Source organism: Ictidomys tridecemlineatus, chromosome 2, assembly GCF_052094955.1.
Source record: "Ictidomys tridecemlineatus isolate mIctTri1 chromosome 2, mIctTri1.hap1, whole genome shotgun sequence".
In the NCBI taxonomy this organism is placed as follows: Eukaryota; Metazoa; Chordata; class Mammalia; order Rodentia; family Sciuridae; genus Ictidomys; species Ictidomys tridecemlineatus.
The window spans coordinates 211,562,493-211,579,804 of record NC_135478.1 but is presented as its reverse complement, the minus strand read 5'-3'; the positions used below and the strand labels follow the sequence as shown (position 1 = coordinate 211,579,804).

The following is a 17,312-nucleotide window of genomic DNA, read 5'->3' as shown; positions in this document are numbered from 1 at the left end:
TAGGCCATTTTTTACATTGCTGTCCAGTGTGCACCCATATGTACAAGACTGAAACAAAATTTAACAAAATAATACTTGCCCTGTGTGTGTGTTGTTCATGCTTTCTACTCTAATTTCATTTTCTAAAAAGTTAATTGTTATTAAGTCAGTTTTCTAACTCATGAATGGATTGTAACCCACAGCTTGAAAAACACTAGTATGAAGATTATGTGGTAGTATCCATATAAAAAGGTAAGCAAGACAAAAAGAAGAAGAAGAAGAAAAGGTCTTAGCAGTTTAATTCTATGCAGTCAAGTATAAGCAAATGGTGAATTGACGGTACTTTCCAACATCTTTTGAAGTGTCATCTTGTTGCAACATTGTAATCTCCACAGGGCAAAAGAATATTTTTACCTGTGCACTGGAAAACTCTTGAACAATAGTGTATTTTTGTAGTAATCTGATCACCAAGATAAATTTATCTTGAGTTATTAAAGAGGACGCAGCTAATGGAAAGCATTTCAGATTAATGCACATTGTAGTATATAGTCTACCCCAGCTTGAAGAAATCAGAAGATCTGAGACGTGGTTTTACCTCTTGCCACCTTGGATGAATCTTATCTCTCTTGGTTTCAGTTACCTCATCTATAAAAGAAAAGGGAATTTTAAGTTCCCTTGCTAAAAAAGCAATCCATAACTCACTCTTAAGTCTAAAGAGTTCCAACTTTACACACACACATTCACATGCATAAATGCAATGCATTAAGATGAAGGAAATTTGCTGGCTGCAGTGGTTCACACCTTGGTTCAGAGCTTGGGAAACTGAGGCAGGAGGATCATGAGTTCAAAGCCAGCCCAGCAATTTAGCAAAGCCCTAAGCAACTTAGTGAGATCCTGTCTCTAAATGACATTTAAAAAGAGCTGGGGATGTGGCTCAGTGATTAAGTGTCTCTGGGTTCAATCCCCAGTACCAAAAAGAGAAAAAAAAAAAAAGATGAAAAAAAATTCTATTGAAACATCCATTGACAGTACCCTGTTTGAAATTAAGAAGTGATGAGTAGGGTGATTTATTGAACATGTTTCTTATATATTTATAAGACAGATTTTTTATTAGTTGTAGGTTGGGTGTGCTGTAATTTAGGAACTTTACTAAGTCAAGAAAGGATATTTTACTGGTCTGATCCTGTATCCACAAACATGTCCATAAACATGGAAGCCAATTGGCTCATGGCTAATTACTATTCCAATTGCTGCCAGGTACCTCAAGGAACAATATTTGGTAAATTATGTTTATACTTGAGATGTAAATGTCTTTTTTGACACTTTAGTTGTTCACTTAACATTAGCTAGTCACTGTAATCCATGCTGTGGAATAAGATGTGAGTTAGAGATTTGGTGTTTTTAGTTCACCATTGTCTGGGAAGATTCCTGTGAGATGAAAGTGGAAAAAAAGTCTCTGCTCCAGCCATATCAAACTATTTTCAGTTCCCTGAAAGCCTTTTGGTCATTTTTACTTGTCTTTTTAAAAAAAAGTTTTGGTGGAAATTTTCAAATATATATACATAGACTATTATAATAAACTCCACTTACTCAAAGCTCAACTTCAACTATTTTTTTACTTTTTAAAAAATTTATTTTTATTAAAATATCACACACATATAAATATGCAGTTTGATGAATTATCACAATGAACAAATTCAGAATACCAAATCTACAGTACCAAAAAAAAAAAAAAAGAAAAAAATATCTAGTTCCCTGGACTCTGCCCCATTTCCCAATACATCCTGATCAAGAAATAAAGTATTACCAGCAATCTGGAAGCTGCCTTTTTGCCCTCTTATTTTTTTAATAATTTGGCATGCTTATACAAACATGGAGTATATTTTATTTTAATTAGGACCCCAGTCTTGTGAAATTCACTGTAGTGTATTTATATGTGTACATAGGAAAGTTAAGTCAGATTCATTCACTGTCTTTTCTATTTCCTGTCCCCCTCCCTTCCCTTCCTTCCCCTTTGTATAATCTATTGATAAGTGTGTGTGTGTGTGTGTGTGTGTGTGTGTGTGTGTGTGCGCGCGCCGCAGTCTGGCTGCAGCAAAATAACCGGGGGGTGACGAGCAACTTGTGTATGTTGATACAGCAGGAGTGGAAGCCATTTATTGTAGGACAGGAACAGTATTTATACATTCCACACAGCTTATCTAATTAACATAAACTAAATACATCAGTCAACCAATAAGGAATCTCTACACTTAATGGCTCGCTGGCGTTACTTCACAAACCACTCCCTCTGGCATTTGGCCAGGCGCCATCCAGACTTGTTTACAGACTCTAATATTTCTCTGGCAAAATGCCAGGCGCCATCCTGACTTGTTTACAGACTCTAACGTGTGTGTGTGTGTGTTGCTAGGGATTGAACCCAGGGCCTTGTGCTTGCAAGGCAAGTACTCTACCATCTGAGCTATGTCCCCAGCCCACTTGCCTAATCTATTGGAACTTCTATTCTTACCTCCCCTTTCCCTTGTTGTGTGTTAGCATCCACAAATCAGAACATTTGATCTTTAGTTTCTTGGGATTGGCTTATTTCACTTAGCATAGTAGTTTCCAGCTCCATCCATTTTCAGGCAAAAGTCATAAAGTCATTCTTTTTTATTGCTGAGTAATATTCCATTGTGCATATATCCCACATTTTCTTTTTCCATTCATCTGTTGAAGGATACCAAGGTTGGTTCCATAGCTTAGCTATTGTGACTTGAGCTGCTATGAACATGTGGCTTCCTCACTGTATACATTGTTTTTTTAAGTCCTTTGAGTATATACCAAGGAATGGAATAACTGGATCACATGGTGGTTCCATTTCAAGTTTTCTGAGGAATCTCCATATTGCTTTCCAGTGTGGCTGTACCAATTTTCAGTCCCACCAACAATGTGTGAGTGTACGCTTTTCCCCCACATCCTCGCCAACATTTGTTGTTACTTGAATTCTTGATTGTTGCCATTCTGATGGGAGTGACATGAAATCTCAGTGTAGTTTTAATTTGCATTTCTCTAATTGCTAGAGATGTTCAACATTTTTTCGTGTATTTGCTGACCGTTTATATTTCTTCTGTAAAGTATTTAGTTCCTTTGCCAAAAGTGCTATACAGATTCAATCAATCCCTATTAAAATTCCAATGATGTTCTTCATAGAAATAGAAAAGGCAATAATGAAATTCATTTGGAAAAATAAGAGGCCCAGAATAGCCAAAGCAATCCTTAGTGAGAAAGCTGGAGGCATCACAATACCAGACCTTAAATTATACTACAGAGCTTTAGTAACAAAACAGATGGTATTGGTACCAAAACAGACATGAAAACCAAGGAACAGAATAGAAGACACAGAGGCAAACCCAAATAAATACAGTATGTCATACTAGACAAAGGCCATAAACATATATTGGAGAAAAGATAGCCTCTTCAACAAATGGTGCTGGGAGAACTGGAAATCCATATGTAGCAGAATGAAATTGAATCCCTGTCTCTCACCCTGCACAAAATTCAAAGTGGATTAAATACCTAGAAATTAGACCAGAAACCCTATATCTACTAGAAGAAAATATAGGTCCAACACTCCATCACATCAGCTTAAGAACCAAGTTCCTCAACAAGTCTCATAAAGTGCAAGAAGTAAAGTCAAGAATCAAATGGGAGGATTGGAGTCATGGCTCAGTGGTAGAGCACTTATCGAGCATGTGTGAGACACTGGTTCAATACTCAGCACCACATAAAAATAAATAAAATAAAGGTATTGTGTCCATCTACAACTAAAAAAAAAATTAAATCAGTAAATGGTCCCAGAGCCATAGTGCATGCCTCTAATCCCAGCAGCTCAGGAGACTGAGGCAGGAGGATTACAAGTTCAAAGCCACCTCAGCAATTTAGTGAGGCCTTAAGCAATTTAGTGAGACCCTGTCTCTAAATAAATATATAAAAGGTCTGTGATGTGGCTCGTGATTAAGTGCCCCTAGTTTGATCCCCCATACCAAAAGAAAAAGAAAGAAAGAAACATCAATAAGGGGATGGTATCAAACTTAAAAGCTTTTTCACAGAAGAAGAAATAAGAATGTGAAGAGAAAGCTTACAGAATGGGAGAAAATCTTTGCCACCTCCACCTCAGAGCACTAATCTCCAGGATATATATAGAACAATAACCTTAACACCAAAAATACAAATCCTGCCGGGCACAGTGGCGCAGCCTGTAATCCCAGCAGTTCGGGAAGTTGAGACAGGAGGATTGCCAGTTCAGTGCCAGCCTCAGCAGAAGCATGCTAAGTAATTCAGTGAGACCCTGTCTCTAGATTTAAAAAATACAAACAAGGGCTGGATGTGTTGCTCAGTGGTCAAGTACCCTGAGTTCAGTCCTTAATCCCTCCACTCCCCACAAAAAAACAGCTGCAATTATTATGAGTATCTGCCACTCTTATTTCATCTGTATCACCCAGTCCCCAAACACTGTAAAAATAACAGTTTTTTACTCTAAAAAAGTAAAATCAATAAATGGTCCCAATAAATGGTCTTTACTTTTTTAAAGAATGATTATTCTTTTTACAGTTTTTAAGGTAAATTTTACATACATTGAAATGTGAAAATCTTAATTGAATAATTTTGACAATTGGGTATACCTGCATACCTACACCCTTACCACATTTCTCTCTCATGAGAAAGAATCCTTCCTTGGGATTGATTCCTTAACCCCCTAAAGGCAACTACTAGTTTGCTTTCCCCTTGCATTAATTTCACGTATCCTAGATGTCCTATAAGTGGAAACACACAATATATACTCTTTTATTTATGGCTTCTTTTCAGCATTGTTCCATTTGTTCATATTGTTGCATATATCAATACAGTAATTCATTACTTTTTATTGCTGGGTGCTAATATACCACAACTTATTTACCTGTTCTTTTTTTGAGTGGTTTTCAGTTTTGGATTATATTAGTGAGGCTGCTATGAACATTCTTTGCACAAGTCCTTTTGTGAATATATGTTTTCACTTATCATGAGACTGTGTTTGCTGGATCAGAAGGTAAGTGTTTTAACCTTATAAGAAACTGGCAAACTCTTTGTGAGAATGATTTTATCATTTTATACTCTATCAGCGATATGTGTTACTTCTAATTGTTCCATATCCTTACTAACACTTGGTAATTCAGTCTTAAATTTTAGCTATCTATTGGATGAAGTAGTATATATAATAATTGGGAAATCACCACTTCAAACACAACTTAGACTCTCTCTAGACTCAATTATTTCATCAACAGAATATTGCAATAAAACTTAGAGGTTAAAGGAAATAGTGTAATTGAAGGGACTTTGTAAAACATGAAGGCCAGACTGACAAAAATTGAGGTACCAGATGTTCCATGTACTACAAGATGCCATAGATGGGAAACAGATGTGCTGGAAAATAAAACACATTACTTAACATTTCCTCATTGTCATATTATTTTCCTTCTTGAAAGTTAAGAATAAGAAGACAAATTCAGTTAATTAATTAACTGGAACCTCACTGATTAAGACTTCTAATCACTCATTCCAATTACCTATTGGGCAACCAACAAATATGAAGTTAGATGATGCAGTATGTATAGTTACACATTATGTGAATGCAGCTCTTATTGTCCTTTTAAAGAAAGTATCATTTCTTTATAAAGAAAATCATGTATCTTCAGGCATGATCTTCTTCTGTTCTACTATTCAAGCAATGCTGCCAGAGCTCCCAGCCACCCAGGCTACTTCCAATGGCTGTGATTTTCATAATTTGACTAAGTAATTACATGTATTGACCATCAACTGAAACCATAGCAACCATATAAGGAGATTTTATTTGAAGCAAAATACTGTGCTTCTTTTAGACTTTTTTTAAAAAATGGCATTCACTAGTGCCTTCTTATCCTATTTTCTTTATCAAGGAATCCTTCCAGTGAAGTCAAGAGGTAAGAAAATCAGATTTAATGTTACATGTGAATTAGTTTTTGAGAATTGACAATGAAAAATGTCTAGCTTGAGCTGAATGCGGTGGTGCATGCCCCAAACTCAAGAGATGCTGGCAAAAAGATCTCAGGTTTGAGGCTAGCCTCAGCAACTTAAGCCCATCTCAAAAAATGAAAAGAACTGGGGATGTTGCTCAGTGGCAAAGCATCCCTGGGTTCAATCCACAGTACCAAAAAAAGAAAAAAAATATCTAGTTCCCTGGACTCTGCCCCATTTCCCAATTTAGACTTACAAATAAGTCTTGTTGGTGATTCAGATTGGTGTTTAAAGAGATCCAAAAAGCTTGTAAGACTGGTATTCAAGTGAGATTGAGACACCCATAAAAATTTAAAACACAACAACAAAAACCAGTGCTATGTGGACCTTGTGCCTGAAGGACAGTAAGCCATTTCCTTTTGAGGAGATAATCCTTATGGCTCTCAGCCTGTAAATAAATAGGATAATATAGGATGATTAAAATTTACAGCATAAGAAAGCTATTATTTACAAGGAATATAGACACTATATTCTCAATGATGAAAAAGCATTGCATTTTCTTGCTGGATGTGTTCCCTAAAGCTTCTCTCCTGACCGGTTCCTGATGTCTTCTGAGAAACAAATCTTTCTCAGACCTCCATCAGCCTAACCTTCAGTGCTTGCCTGGGGATTTAGGAGGTGCATGCAGGACCTTGTGTGGAAAGAAAGTAAGATTATAGTTTGTGCTTTCCATATCTAGTCACCTTCAGTTGCCAGTCTTTTGGATTTCTGCTAGTAAGAGGGAGCTTTAATAGTGCGTTTGCAATGAGTCATGCCTCTGAAGTAGATACATTTAGTGACCCATATCTCCTCCACACTAAGGTTCTTAATCAAGCCAATAGCCCTCTACTGCAAATTCTTGCTTCCCTTAGCTTGAGAGCACTTTCTGACCACAGGAGCATTCTAGGTGCCAGAAAGGTTGGAAGTATCCAGGAATTAAAATCTCTGAAAATATCTGGGCATGGTGGTACACACTTATAATCCCAGTGACTCAGAAGGCTGAGGCAGAATGGCAAGTTCAAGGCCAGCTTGGGAACTTTAGCAAGGCTCTCTCAAAATAAAGGAGATGTGGCTCAGTGGTTAAGCACACTGGGTTCAATTGTCAGTATCAAACAAAAATAAAAACCCCAAACCTCTGGAAACAGCCCTCCAACTAATGTAGAGTGGGAGTAAATCTGAATTCTCCAGCTTTCTCATCCTTTGGGTAGGATAAATGAAGCATATTCTATGCTACCTTCTAGAGTTGCCCAGTACAAATGAGCTCCAGTTCCCACAGGAGTAACCTACTCAGTCTCATCCCTCACCTCACCAAGGCGTCCTCAGCATCTGGTGCCACAGTGTTGTCTCATGATGGAAATTCTTGAGGTCAACATAGTGCCATGCTTCTACTGGACCTGTTACAGATTCTTAAATTTTCCATTCTTTTAACAACTCAGTTCAAAATCAGAGACATGTAAACTCTCCAGAACCAATTTCCTTGTAAACATAATATCTGTCTTCCTGTGCCCCCTCTTGCATGCATGCTTTCTTACCTGAGGAAACCTGGGCAAGTAGTGAATATCTATCCTGGTTTTTCTTTGAATATTTACAAATCCATCCTCTATGCTTCCCTGCTATGTTGTTTGTCTTGGGATCCTGACCTCTATGGAATATGTCACTCAGGTTCCTTACCCTATGGCCAATGGGAGGAAAGAGAGAGATCAGGATATTTACTCTTTTCCACGCACTCTGCCTCACTGATTTTGTCAATGACCTGATCACCAAAACTACAGCTATGCCACAGTTGGGCTGCCCTTTTTGCATCCAGCCCCTCGATACATAGACACTATATTTTATTGTATGTAGAAGAATTAATATGCTAGGAAACAACTTATGCCAATTTGAGAAATGTATTAGCTGACTATCCATCTGAATGCACCCCTCTTAACCAAACTCTATTAACAGTTTTTTCTTCCTCCTCTTCAGGCTTGGGGATCCTAAGAGCACCTTGTTGTTCCTCTCTGATAGCAAGCATCCCTACTAGGTTCTCTATTTAACCTACAGCTCTAAATATTTCCTTTATGAAAAAGCCTCTACCCAACTAAGTTGAGTATACTCTCTTTCTTGCTAAGCTCCTGGCTGATGTAGCCTCCTGCCTTGGAGTTCTCAGCAGTTCAGGGATAGATAGAGGGATCAAAATCAGATTCCTCTGAGCTTGGACTCAATTAAGTAGCTGTGCATGTAAAGGTATCACAGTTCTTTCTGTGCATTCCCAACTCAGATGGAAGTGTGGTGTCAGAAATTGAAAAACAGGTGTGGTGGCACATGCCTGTAATCCCAGCAGTTTGGGGCTGAGGAAGGAGGATCAAAAGTTCCAGGCCAGCATCAGCAACTTAGTAAGGCCCTAAGCAATTTAGACCCTGTCTTAAAATAAAAAAGGCTAGAGATGTAGTCTGGTGGGTAAAGTGGCTCTAGGTTCAGTCCCCGGTATCAAAAGAAATAAAAAAAGAAAGAAACATTTGTCTGAAGCACACTATACCACTGGAGCTAGACACAGGAAAATATAATTGCATTTTTTAGGGTCTGTATGTGACTTCACTCACCTTACACCAGACAGGTCGGGATGGTGGAGATGACAGATGTAAAATAGGATAGGCCCAACCACTGAGGCACATTTCAAGGCCCTATTTGTGTCACTTCTGCCAAAGCAAGTCCCATGGTCAACCCCCCAAAAGTGAAGTGGTGGGAGAAATACACTTCCCCTGTAGAATTGCAGAGGGAAAATTAGTATTTTTTACAATAATATACAGAGAAAATAAGCAACAGAAAGAAAGGTAATTTGAGGATAGACCAAAGTTTGTTCAATTTTATTTCAATCTTCACGAGTGAACCAGATTGACTTTGAAAAATATCAGGTTAAATTTCTGAGCTTCCAGAAACACAAGTACATCCCCAGTCCTTTATAGATAGGTGATATTGTCATACAAATAACAGCATTTTAAAGTTTCAGGTATTAGGCAAATGTTATTATGAAGATTCCATTTTCTGTTCATAATTAAACCATGAATGCCACGCTTTGGGGCCTGAATATATAGCCTTGTCCATTTTTTATTTCCCATCAAGTTTCAGAATTAATTTGATGCTGAATCTTGAGGTGAGACTCAGCACATTCCAATGAATATGCCCACTGGAGATTCTTCAACCCAGATATCCAAAAAGTGGTCAAAGGGTCTGAAACTAATACTCCCTTCTCTATACAACATTTTCCTCATCAGAAATTTATATGTGGCTTAACTGGGGCTTATTCAAGAGCCCCTCAATTAGGAATGGTTTCAAGTTGAAGATCCCAAGAGTTTTCAACGCCTCAGGATCCCCCAATGCTTTCTCTCCCTAAGGAAGATAGAAAAGTGTTTCCCTAGCATAGGGATTCAAGAGGAGCAAAAAGCCCTTGGTTATCTCAGTCATAATCCTAGGCATCAAAGGAAATAGCTCAAAGATCAACAAGAAACCTCAATAATGCTACTAGCACACTGTGTGAACCAAAGAGTGTCCATAAATAATGGATGATTTCAATAGAAGCATTAGCTTGAGTTTCTACCTCATGAATAGCAGTATAGAAATTCATAGCAGTGACAAACTGTAAAGATCAGCTGGTACTAGGATTGAAATTTAAGAATATATTGGTTTGGCTAGATTAAGAAGAAGAGAAATGTACTAGGAGATAGAAAGTGTGAGAAATGTTTTGGAGTTGGGAATGAACATGAATGTTTAGGGGATAGTGAGAAGATCTCCTTGACCAAAATGGGGAAAGGGTCAGAAATTAGGTGAGATAGAAATGATGATGCCATATTATGAGGACATTAATAGCTAAGAAATTTAAATGTTGTGTGGTGGATGTTAGAAGCCATTGGAATTCCTGAATGGGGAGATTATTTAGTGCAAACATCTGCAGTTGTCATAATAGTCTGGCTTTCATTGTGACTCTTGGCCAGCTTTTGACTTGGAGATAGTAATGATCATGGTGGATGAAAGGGGATTATTCATGTGTATTTTGTCTTCTTTACAAATTTGATTTTAACCTGAATCATAGAGTGTGTAATTTTTTCCCATAGTTTCTGTTGGCAGCAGCTGCATGTTCTCATGGGAACATACACCACTTACCTACTCAAACCTTCCTTTTATATTTTTACCCTCAGCTTCTCTTCACTGGAATTTCATCTTTTCTGTGGAGCATATTTACATATAAGCTTAGAGCAGGTGTTTTTTTTTCCTATAACTAAGGGTCATTCTGAATATTTCTAAATACATAAAACTCCAGGTATAACTCTAAGCAAAACATGATGAAAGGAGGCATTTTGACAACCCCTGGAATGATAACATCAGATTGAACACCATCTGGCATAAAAACTTTAGCTTTCTCCAGTGACCAAATGAAGGACTTTTTCAGTGGGCTTTTTCAGTGATTAATACCAGAAAGCCTTTGCTGAGCTCTAATTCCAAATAAGAAGTTTCTGTCCACCCCACCCCACTCCTGCCATGTACTCACAGAGCTTGTGATCCTGGGGAACCGTCTTCATCTGTAGGAAAGAAGTTCTTCCCTGACCATAATGGCAAAGCCAAGAATGTCCATATTCTGCCCTGAACTCTTTGCTCATGTAAGACATACTAACTTTCATGGCACTTTGTTCCTTTGCCAAATTCTAAGAGTTTGAAATCTAAAATAGAGTTAAATCATAGTAGTTGTATACTTTGGGAAAATTTTGAATGTTATGTAGATTTACCAAGTTTTGCTTTCCTTAATTGATATGAACATTATTTGTTGAGCTAGGTTCTAGAAAGTACTAGTGATTCGGATATTAATAAATCACGCTGCTTCCTCTGGAGTGTTGCAGGAAATGAAAAAAGTAAGCTATAATAGAATTTAATAAGCCATAAGTGGAGGTGTTCAGTTCTGTGAGCACATGGAAGGAACCATAATTAATTTTGCTATTTCAGGACAAAGCAGAAGACATTTGGGCAAGTTTTAAAGGATAAGCAGGAACTCCTTAAGTGAGGTTAGGAACTTAATGCAAAGAACAGAATAAATAAAAGCATCAAATGAATAAAGCATCAAAGTGCAATGCTGGTCATCTCTTTTCGTTCCAGATGAAACAAGATAGGCCTTCAAGAATGCAGAATCGGGGAGGTCCTCCTCCAGACAGACTGCTCAGCACAGACCTGCTGCTAGCTGAAGCTTCAGGACCACAGGACCAGGCTGATTAAACCAGAATGTCATGACTTCCTGGAGAACAAAATATTTGTAAACACTTTTATGGAAATGGGCCAATGGGCTCAAAATAGCCTCAGACTATCCGGATATGTGGTTTCTGGAAGAGGAGCCATATTCTTCTAGAGGGTCTAAAGGAAATGTCCCAAAGTTTAGAAACTTTGGTGGTCCCTGTCTCTTTCCCTGTCCCCAAGAAATGCTTCCTTGTCTTTTCCCCAACCATTCACTTTTACTTTACTGAAATTTTAGTTCACTACCTTTTGTCAATTTCCTGTGGCTACCTTAACAAGTTACCACAAATCTGGTGGCTTACAACAACAAATAATTTTTCTCTTATAGTTCCATATGACAGAAGTCTAAAACCAAGGTGTCAGCAGGGTTGGTTTCCTCTGGAGAGTCTGAAAGAGGCTCTGTCTCATGCCTCTATCCTAGCTTCTGGTGGTTGCCAATAATTTTTGGCACTTGCAGGTACAGTACTCCAGTCTCTGCCTCCATCTTCACATTGTCCTTCATTTCTGTGTCTCCATGTGTATCTGATCTCCCTCTATCCTACTTACATCTCCAAAGATCTTGCTTCCAAATAATAATAATAGCCAGGCATGGTGGAGCACACTTGTAATCCCAGTGATCTAAAGGCTGACGCAGAATAATCCCAAGTTCAAGGCCAGCCTTAGCAATTATCAAGACTCTCAGCAATTTAGCAAGATCCTGCCTCAAAATAAATTTTTTAAAAAAGGACTGGCAATGTAGCTCAGTGGTAAAGCACCCCTGGCTTCAGACCCAGTACCACAAAACAAATAAGTTGATAGTAACAGGTTCTGGGACTTAGGAGTTGGAAAGGTTTTCTGGGAAGACACAATCAACCCACTGTGTACCACTCTTGCACACATCGTGTAGCTTACATTCAAAGCCTGTACCCAAGCAGCTGAACATACTAGAGAAAGACCCAAACATGCAACTGCTCTTACTTTTAATTTATGGCCACTAACCTCCAATGAGCCTTTGGTGCTGCTTGATCTTTCTCCAGTTCCCTCTTCAATTTTCAATTTCTGGATGATTAAAGTTCATACCTTCTCCTCTCGCCTCAGTTCTCCAACAGCTTTTCCTCATCAGTCACCAAGTATCAGCTGACTTCTTTGGTTCTGTCCAACTTGGAACCTCTTAGAAGAGTGCTGCTGCACATTTCACCACCTGTCTGTATTCTTTGACCAAACCCTCTTCCTCCTCTGTTACTGATGACTGAACAGTCTTGTGTTCCTAAGGAAGTTGCCTTCTATTGTAGCAAGATCTCATTCCCTTTGCTCTTTTCCCTTCATCATGGTTTTTGTTTGTTTGTTTCTTGTTTTGCTTTGTTTTTGGTACTGAGGATTGAACTCAGGGGAACTTGACCACTAAGCCACAACCCAGCCCATTTTTATATTTTATTTTAAATATTTATTTATTTTGGTACTAGGGACTGAACTCAGGGGCACTCGGCCACTAAGCCTCAACCCCAGCCTTATTTTTTGTTTTATTTAGAGACAGGGTCTCACTGAGTTGCTTAGTGCCTTCACTTACGCTGAGGCTGGCTTTGAACTTGCCATCCTCCTGCCTCAGCCTCCTGAATCAGTGGAATTATAAGTGTACGCCATTATGCACAGATCATCATGGTTTCCCCCCTCTTAACTGGATGGATCCCATCAACATAAAACCATGCAGCAACATTTCTTAAACAAGCACATATGTAAAGCCTCTCATTTAGCCCCTATGCCCCCTCCAACTGCCTTTCTGCTGCTCTACCACAAAACTATTTAAAAGAGTTGTCTATATAGGTTGTCTCCATTTTCTCTTCTTTTTTAAATCTATTCCCTATTCTGAACCTCACCTCCAAAAATCCTCCTGTCAAGGTCACTAGTAGCCTCCAAGTTGCAAAATCCATTGGTCAATCCTCGGTCTTCACCTTACTTGACTGCTCTTCAGCATTAGACATGGTTGATCTCCCTGCTTGGAGCACTTTCTTACCTTAGATTCCAGGACTCCACTCTCTCTTTATCACTGGCCTCTTTTCAGTCCCCTTTGCTGGGTCTTCTATCTCTTTGACCTCTAAATATTGGAATACTCTAGAGCTTTGATGATGGACACCTTCGCTCTCTGATTTCACTCATTCTTAGGGTAATATCAGATAGTCTCACGCTTGGGTTCCTCACCCATGTCCCCTCAAGACTTGGCTCTACATTCACAGGCTGTCTACTGGGAACACTTTGATTCTCTGCCTGGGGACCTTTTATTACCAAGGAAGCCCTGGACTCTTGCAAAGAAGCTGAAAGGGCTAGAGAGTTAATGCCTTCAGAGAAACCTTCAGCCAAAGATGAATGCAGTCTGGTGGGTAATTATCCTGGCTTTCTGGTCCCTCAGGATAACTTTGAGGCCTGTTCTATATTCTCTCTTAGAATCCCACAATTGCGGGGAAAAAAGAAGAGGAAGAAGAAGACGAATCCCACAATGAAGCTGTTGTGGGATTACAGCCACTGTAAGGTAACCTGCAGGGGTAACTTACTTCCAATGTACCAATTACTGACTTCCTTCTTTTTCCGTCTCACTTCCCCAATTTTCCACCAGTATTTCTTAGACTCTTCCCCCAGATAAATTGCTGACACTCCAAGTTTTGTCAGGATCTAGTTCCAGGGGAACCCAAACTAAGACAAATACTATTTATATGCTAATGATTCTCATGTTTTTATCCAGCCCAAAAGTCTCCCAAATTACAGAATTTTATATTGCTTATTAAGGTGCCAGAAATGCTTCTAAATGCTTTACAATTAAGTTACTTGTCTAGGCATGGTAATATTGCCTGTAATCCCAGCAAATCTGAGGCAGAAGGATCACAAGTTTGAAGCCAGCCTGGGCAAAATAGGTCAGCCTGTTTCAAAATAAAAATACAAAGAACTGGGGATATAGTTCAGTAGTAGAGAAACCCTGGGTTCAATCCCTAGTAGCACAAAATAAAGAGAAATATCGGGTTATTCAGTCCTATGATGTGAGTTTCGTTATCATCCACATTTCACTGATGTAAAACCTGAGATACAGATTTTGTTGAAGCAAGTTGCCCATGTTGATACAGCCAGTATGTGGAAGAGCCAGGATTCAAGTCTAGGACTTGTACTCTGAAAAACAGTGCTATGCTGCCTCTATGAAAAGGGATACATTTGAGAAATCACTTGGGGGTGGGAAAAAGAGGGATAGAGAGGGACAGTGCATCTCAGTTATTGATAAATATAGTATCTTCAAAGAGCCATCCTACAGTAGACTTATTTTCATTTTGGTGGACATCTAGACTGGAAGATAAGAGTAAATGCAGCATAAATTGTGTGTGTAGACTTAGATAAGGCAGTTGGCAAGATCCCTCATTAGAAAATATCTAATAATGTGAACTGGATTCTAGATCAATTAAGTAAATTCATACCCAGTTGAAGAGCTATACCCAAAGAGTGCTAATTAATGAATTTCTTTCAACCTTTTAAGAGGCTTCTTGTGGTAAATCAAAGGCTTTGGGCTGCCTCCTGTCCTATTTAAATATTTTAGCAATGTCTCCAATAAAGGACATCATTGGGAAACTTGTCTAATCTAAGGAAGATACATGGAATGAAACAGCATTGTTAATGTGCTACAGACTAAAACAGAGGAAATGAATCTCACAGATGGAATTTGCTGGGTATGAGAAGTCCTTTACTCATTTCTATTAAAAAAAAAATCACACAGGGGGAAAAAAGGCTTAGGAGTTTCCTTTGGGTAGAAGTTAAATATGAGTCAACAGCAAGTTGTGGCCACTAAACTTAACAAAACAAAACAAGACCCTAAGTAAATCAGAAATGTAGAATGCAGGCCAAATTGAAGGGCCCTTCTGTTTTTCCTTCCTTAGTCAGCCATACCTGGGCAGCTCTTTGAATTATTATGTCACAGAGGAACAGCCACAAACCATAGTATCCAGAAGGGGACAGAAATGGGTAGAAGTGAAACCATCTCATACAGAGAATGTCTGCAGGAGTGGGGAAAGAAATTGATCAGGGGATATAATAGGTCATCAGGGAGGTGATGGTCAAGGAGGAAGTTTATAGGATAGAAGTTACTTACTCTGTGTCAGTCATTCCCATCCATAGGAAAAGGGCAGAGAGAAAACTTAATATTGAATATCTGCTCTTCCTGGAAGTGATGGTCACTTTATGTTTGTTGTATGTTGCATCTTATACCAACTCTCTGAGACAGTTATTATGTGTTTTCAACACCTTAGTAGCCCTCTAATAACTTTCTTTTGATTATCAAGTGAGGAAAAACACATGCTTATTAATATCAACACAGTGTTTTGATATTGGATCCTGGTAATCAACTTCAGAGGGAAAGGACTCTTTCCACCCAGGGTCTGACACAGAGGTGTACGGTTCACTTCCTGTATCCAGATCAGATCAGACAGAAATGGGGCAGTGAGTGGGCATAAGGGAGGAAGAACCTGTTTGGACACTACCAAATCCAGAAGGGATGGCTCAGTAACAGACTTCTGTCTGCTTCCAACTCAGCTATCTGACTGGTAAACAGAACAAAAACTTAAGAGTACCTGGTGTGATAGCATGTGCCTATAATCTCAGGTACTTAGGAGGCTGAGGCAGGAGATAACAAATTTGAGGCCAGCCTCAAACTTAGCAAGACCCTATCTCAAAATAAAATAAAATAAAATAAAAAGGACTTGAAATGTAGCTCAGTGGTAAAGGACTCCTGAGTTCAATCCTCAGTACAAAAAAAAAAAAAAAAAGAAAAGAAAAGAAAAAGAAAATAATGTACCAATGGAATCTAAATCCTGGTGTCCAAGACTTTCCAGCTATAGGCCGAAGAGGTTTCACAGGGTTTTTATTTGTTTTGGTACCAGAGAATGAACCCAGGGGCACTTAACCACTGAGTCACATCCCCAGCCCTTCTTTCTATTTTATTTAGACACGATCTCATTGAGTCACTTAGGGCCTTACCAAGTTTCTGAGCATAGTTTTGTATTTGCAATCCTCCTGCCTCAGCCTCCTGAGCCACTGGGATCATGCGCATGGGCCACCATGTCCGGCTCTGATTTTACAGGTTTTGTTTTCCATTCCATTCCATTTGTAATAGGCTCTTGTTTCATCTAAATTGGATTCTCATTCCCAGTATCTTACTGCCATGCCTTTTCCCATTGCTCTCTACTTGGAGAGTCTTCTTTCTCCATACCTTTAGTCATTCCCCTTTTTGGGGGGAGGGTGCTGGGGATTGAATCCAGGGCCTTTGTGCATGCACAGCAAGCACTCTACCAACTGAGCTATATCCCCATCTTTTCTCCACATCTTTAAAAATCATACTCAGCTTGCTTAGATAGTATCTCCCTCATGAAACCTCCTTTGATCAGTAAACCCACCCCACAGATTCTTTTCCTTCCATGAGCCCCATAGTACATAACTAAAACTTTTGTATAGCAAATGTTATTATTTCCCAGTCTCTGACACCAGTTCACAAATTATGGTGTGCAGATTGAACATTTTGTTCTCTGTGTTTATAAGGACGGATTCCTGGTGGTTACACATTGCACAATGGCTTATTTTAACCCATTTCCTAAATGGAAAAAACAAGTTGAAGCTCTGGGAGGCAGTCATATCATTTTGTTCTGCAACACTTGAGCATCTAGATATTTGAAGTATCTGTGATTGTTAGTGTACAGTGAGAGAAGAGCTTATTTCTCTTCCACTACTGCTTTCAGAGGTGCTAATGTCAGCCAGGTGCTGTGGCTCATTCCTGTAATTCCAGTGACTCAGGAGGCTGAGGCAAGCGGTGAGGCCAGCCTCACCAACTTAGCAAGACCCTGTCTCAAAATAAAGAATAATAGGAGCTGGGGATGTAGTAGAGTACCCTGTATCCATTTTCCAGTACCAAAAACAATACTACTGTCTCTCCTTACTCTCTACCTTGGATCTACCATGGGTAAATCAATGGCTTTTTAGTCACATTTCTTTCTCTTTTAGGTATTTGAACAGTCTGATTTTTTAGGTAC

The 17,312-nt window shown here is 38.9% G+C and overlaps 1 long non-coding RNA gene across 9 annotated transcripts in view; it reads left to right on the top strand.

Annotated features, from left to right (window-relative positions):
- The window catches only part of LOC144375462 (uncharacterized), a 43,210-nt gene that overhangs the window by 14,342 nt on the left and 11,556 nt on the right, over window positions 1–17,312 (top strand). For 4 of the 9 annotated variants that reach the window (XR_013435418.1, XR_013435417.1, XR_013435415.1 and 1 more), the window contains exons 2-3: window positions 11,152–11,740; window positions 13,702–13,786. This is a non-coding gene — a long non-coding RNA (uncharacterized LOC144375462). The remainder of the gene's footprint in view (window positions 1–11,151; window positions 11,741–13,701; window positions 13,787–17,312) is intronic. The other 5 variants (XR_013435411.1, XR_013435412.1, XR_013435410.1 and 2 more) reach the window with 3 other exon arrangements.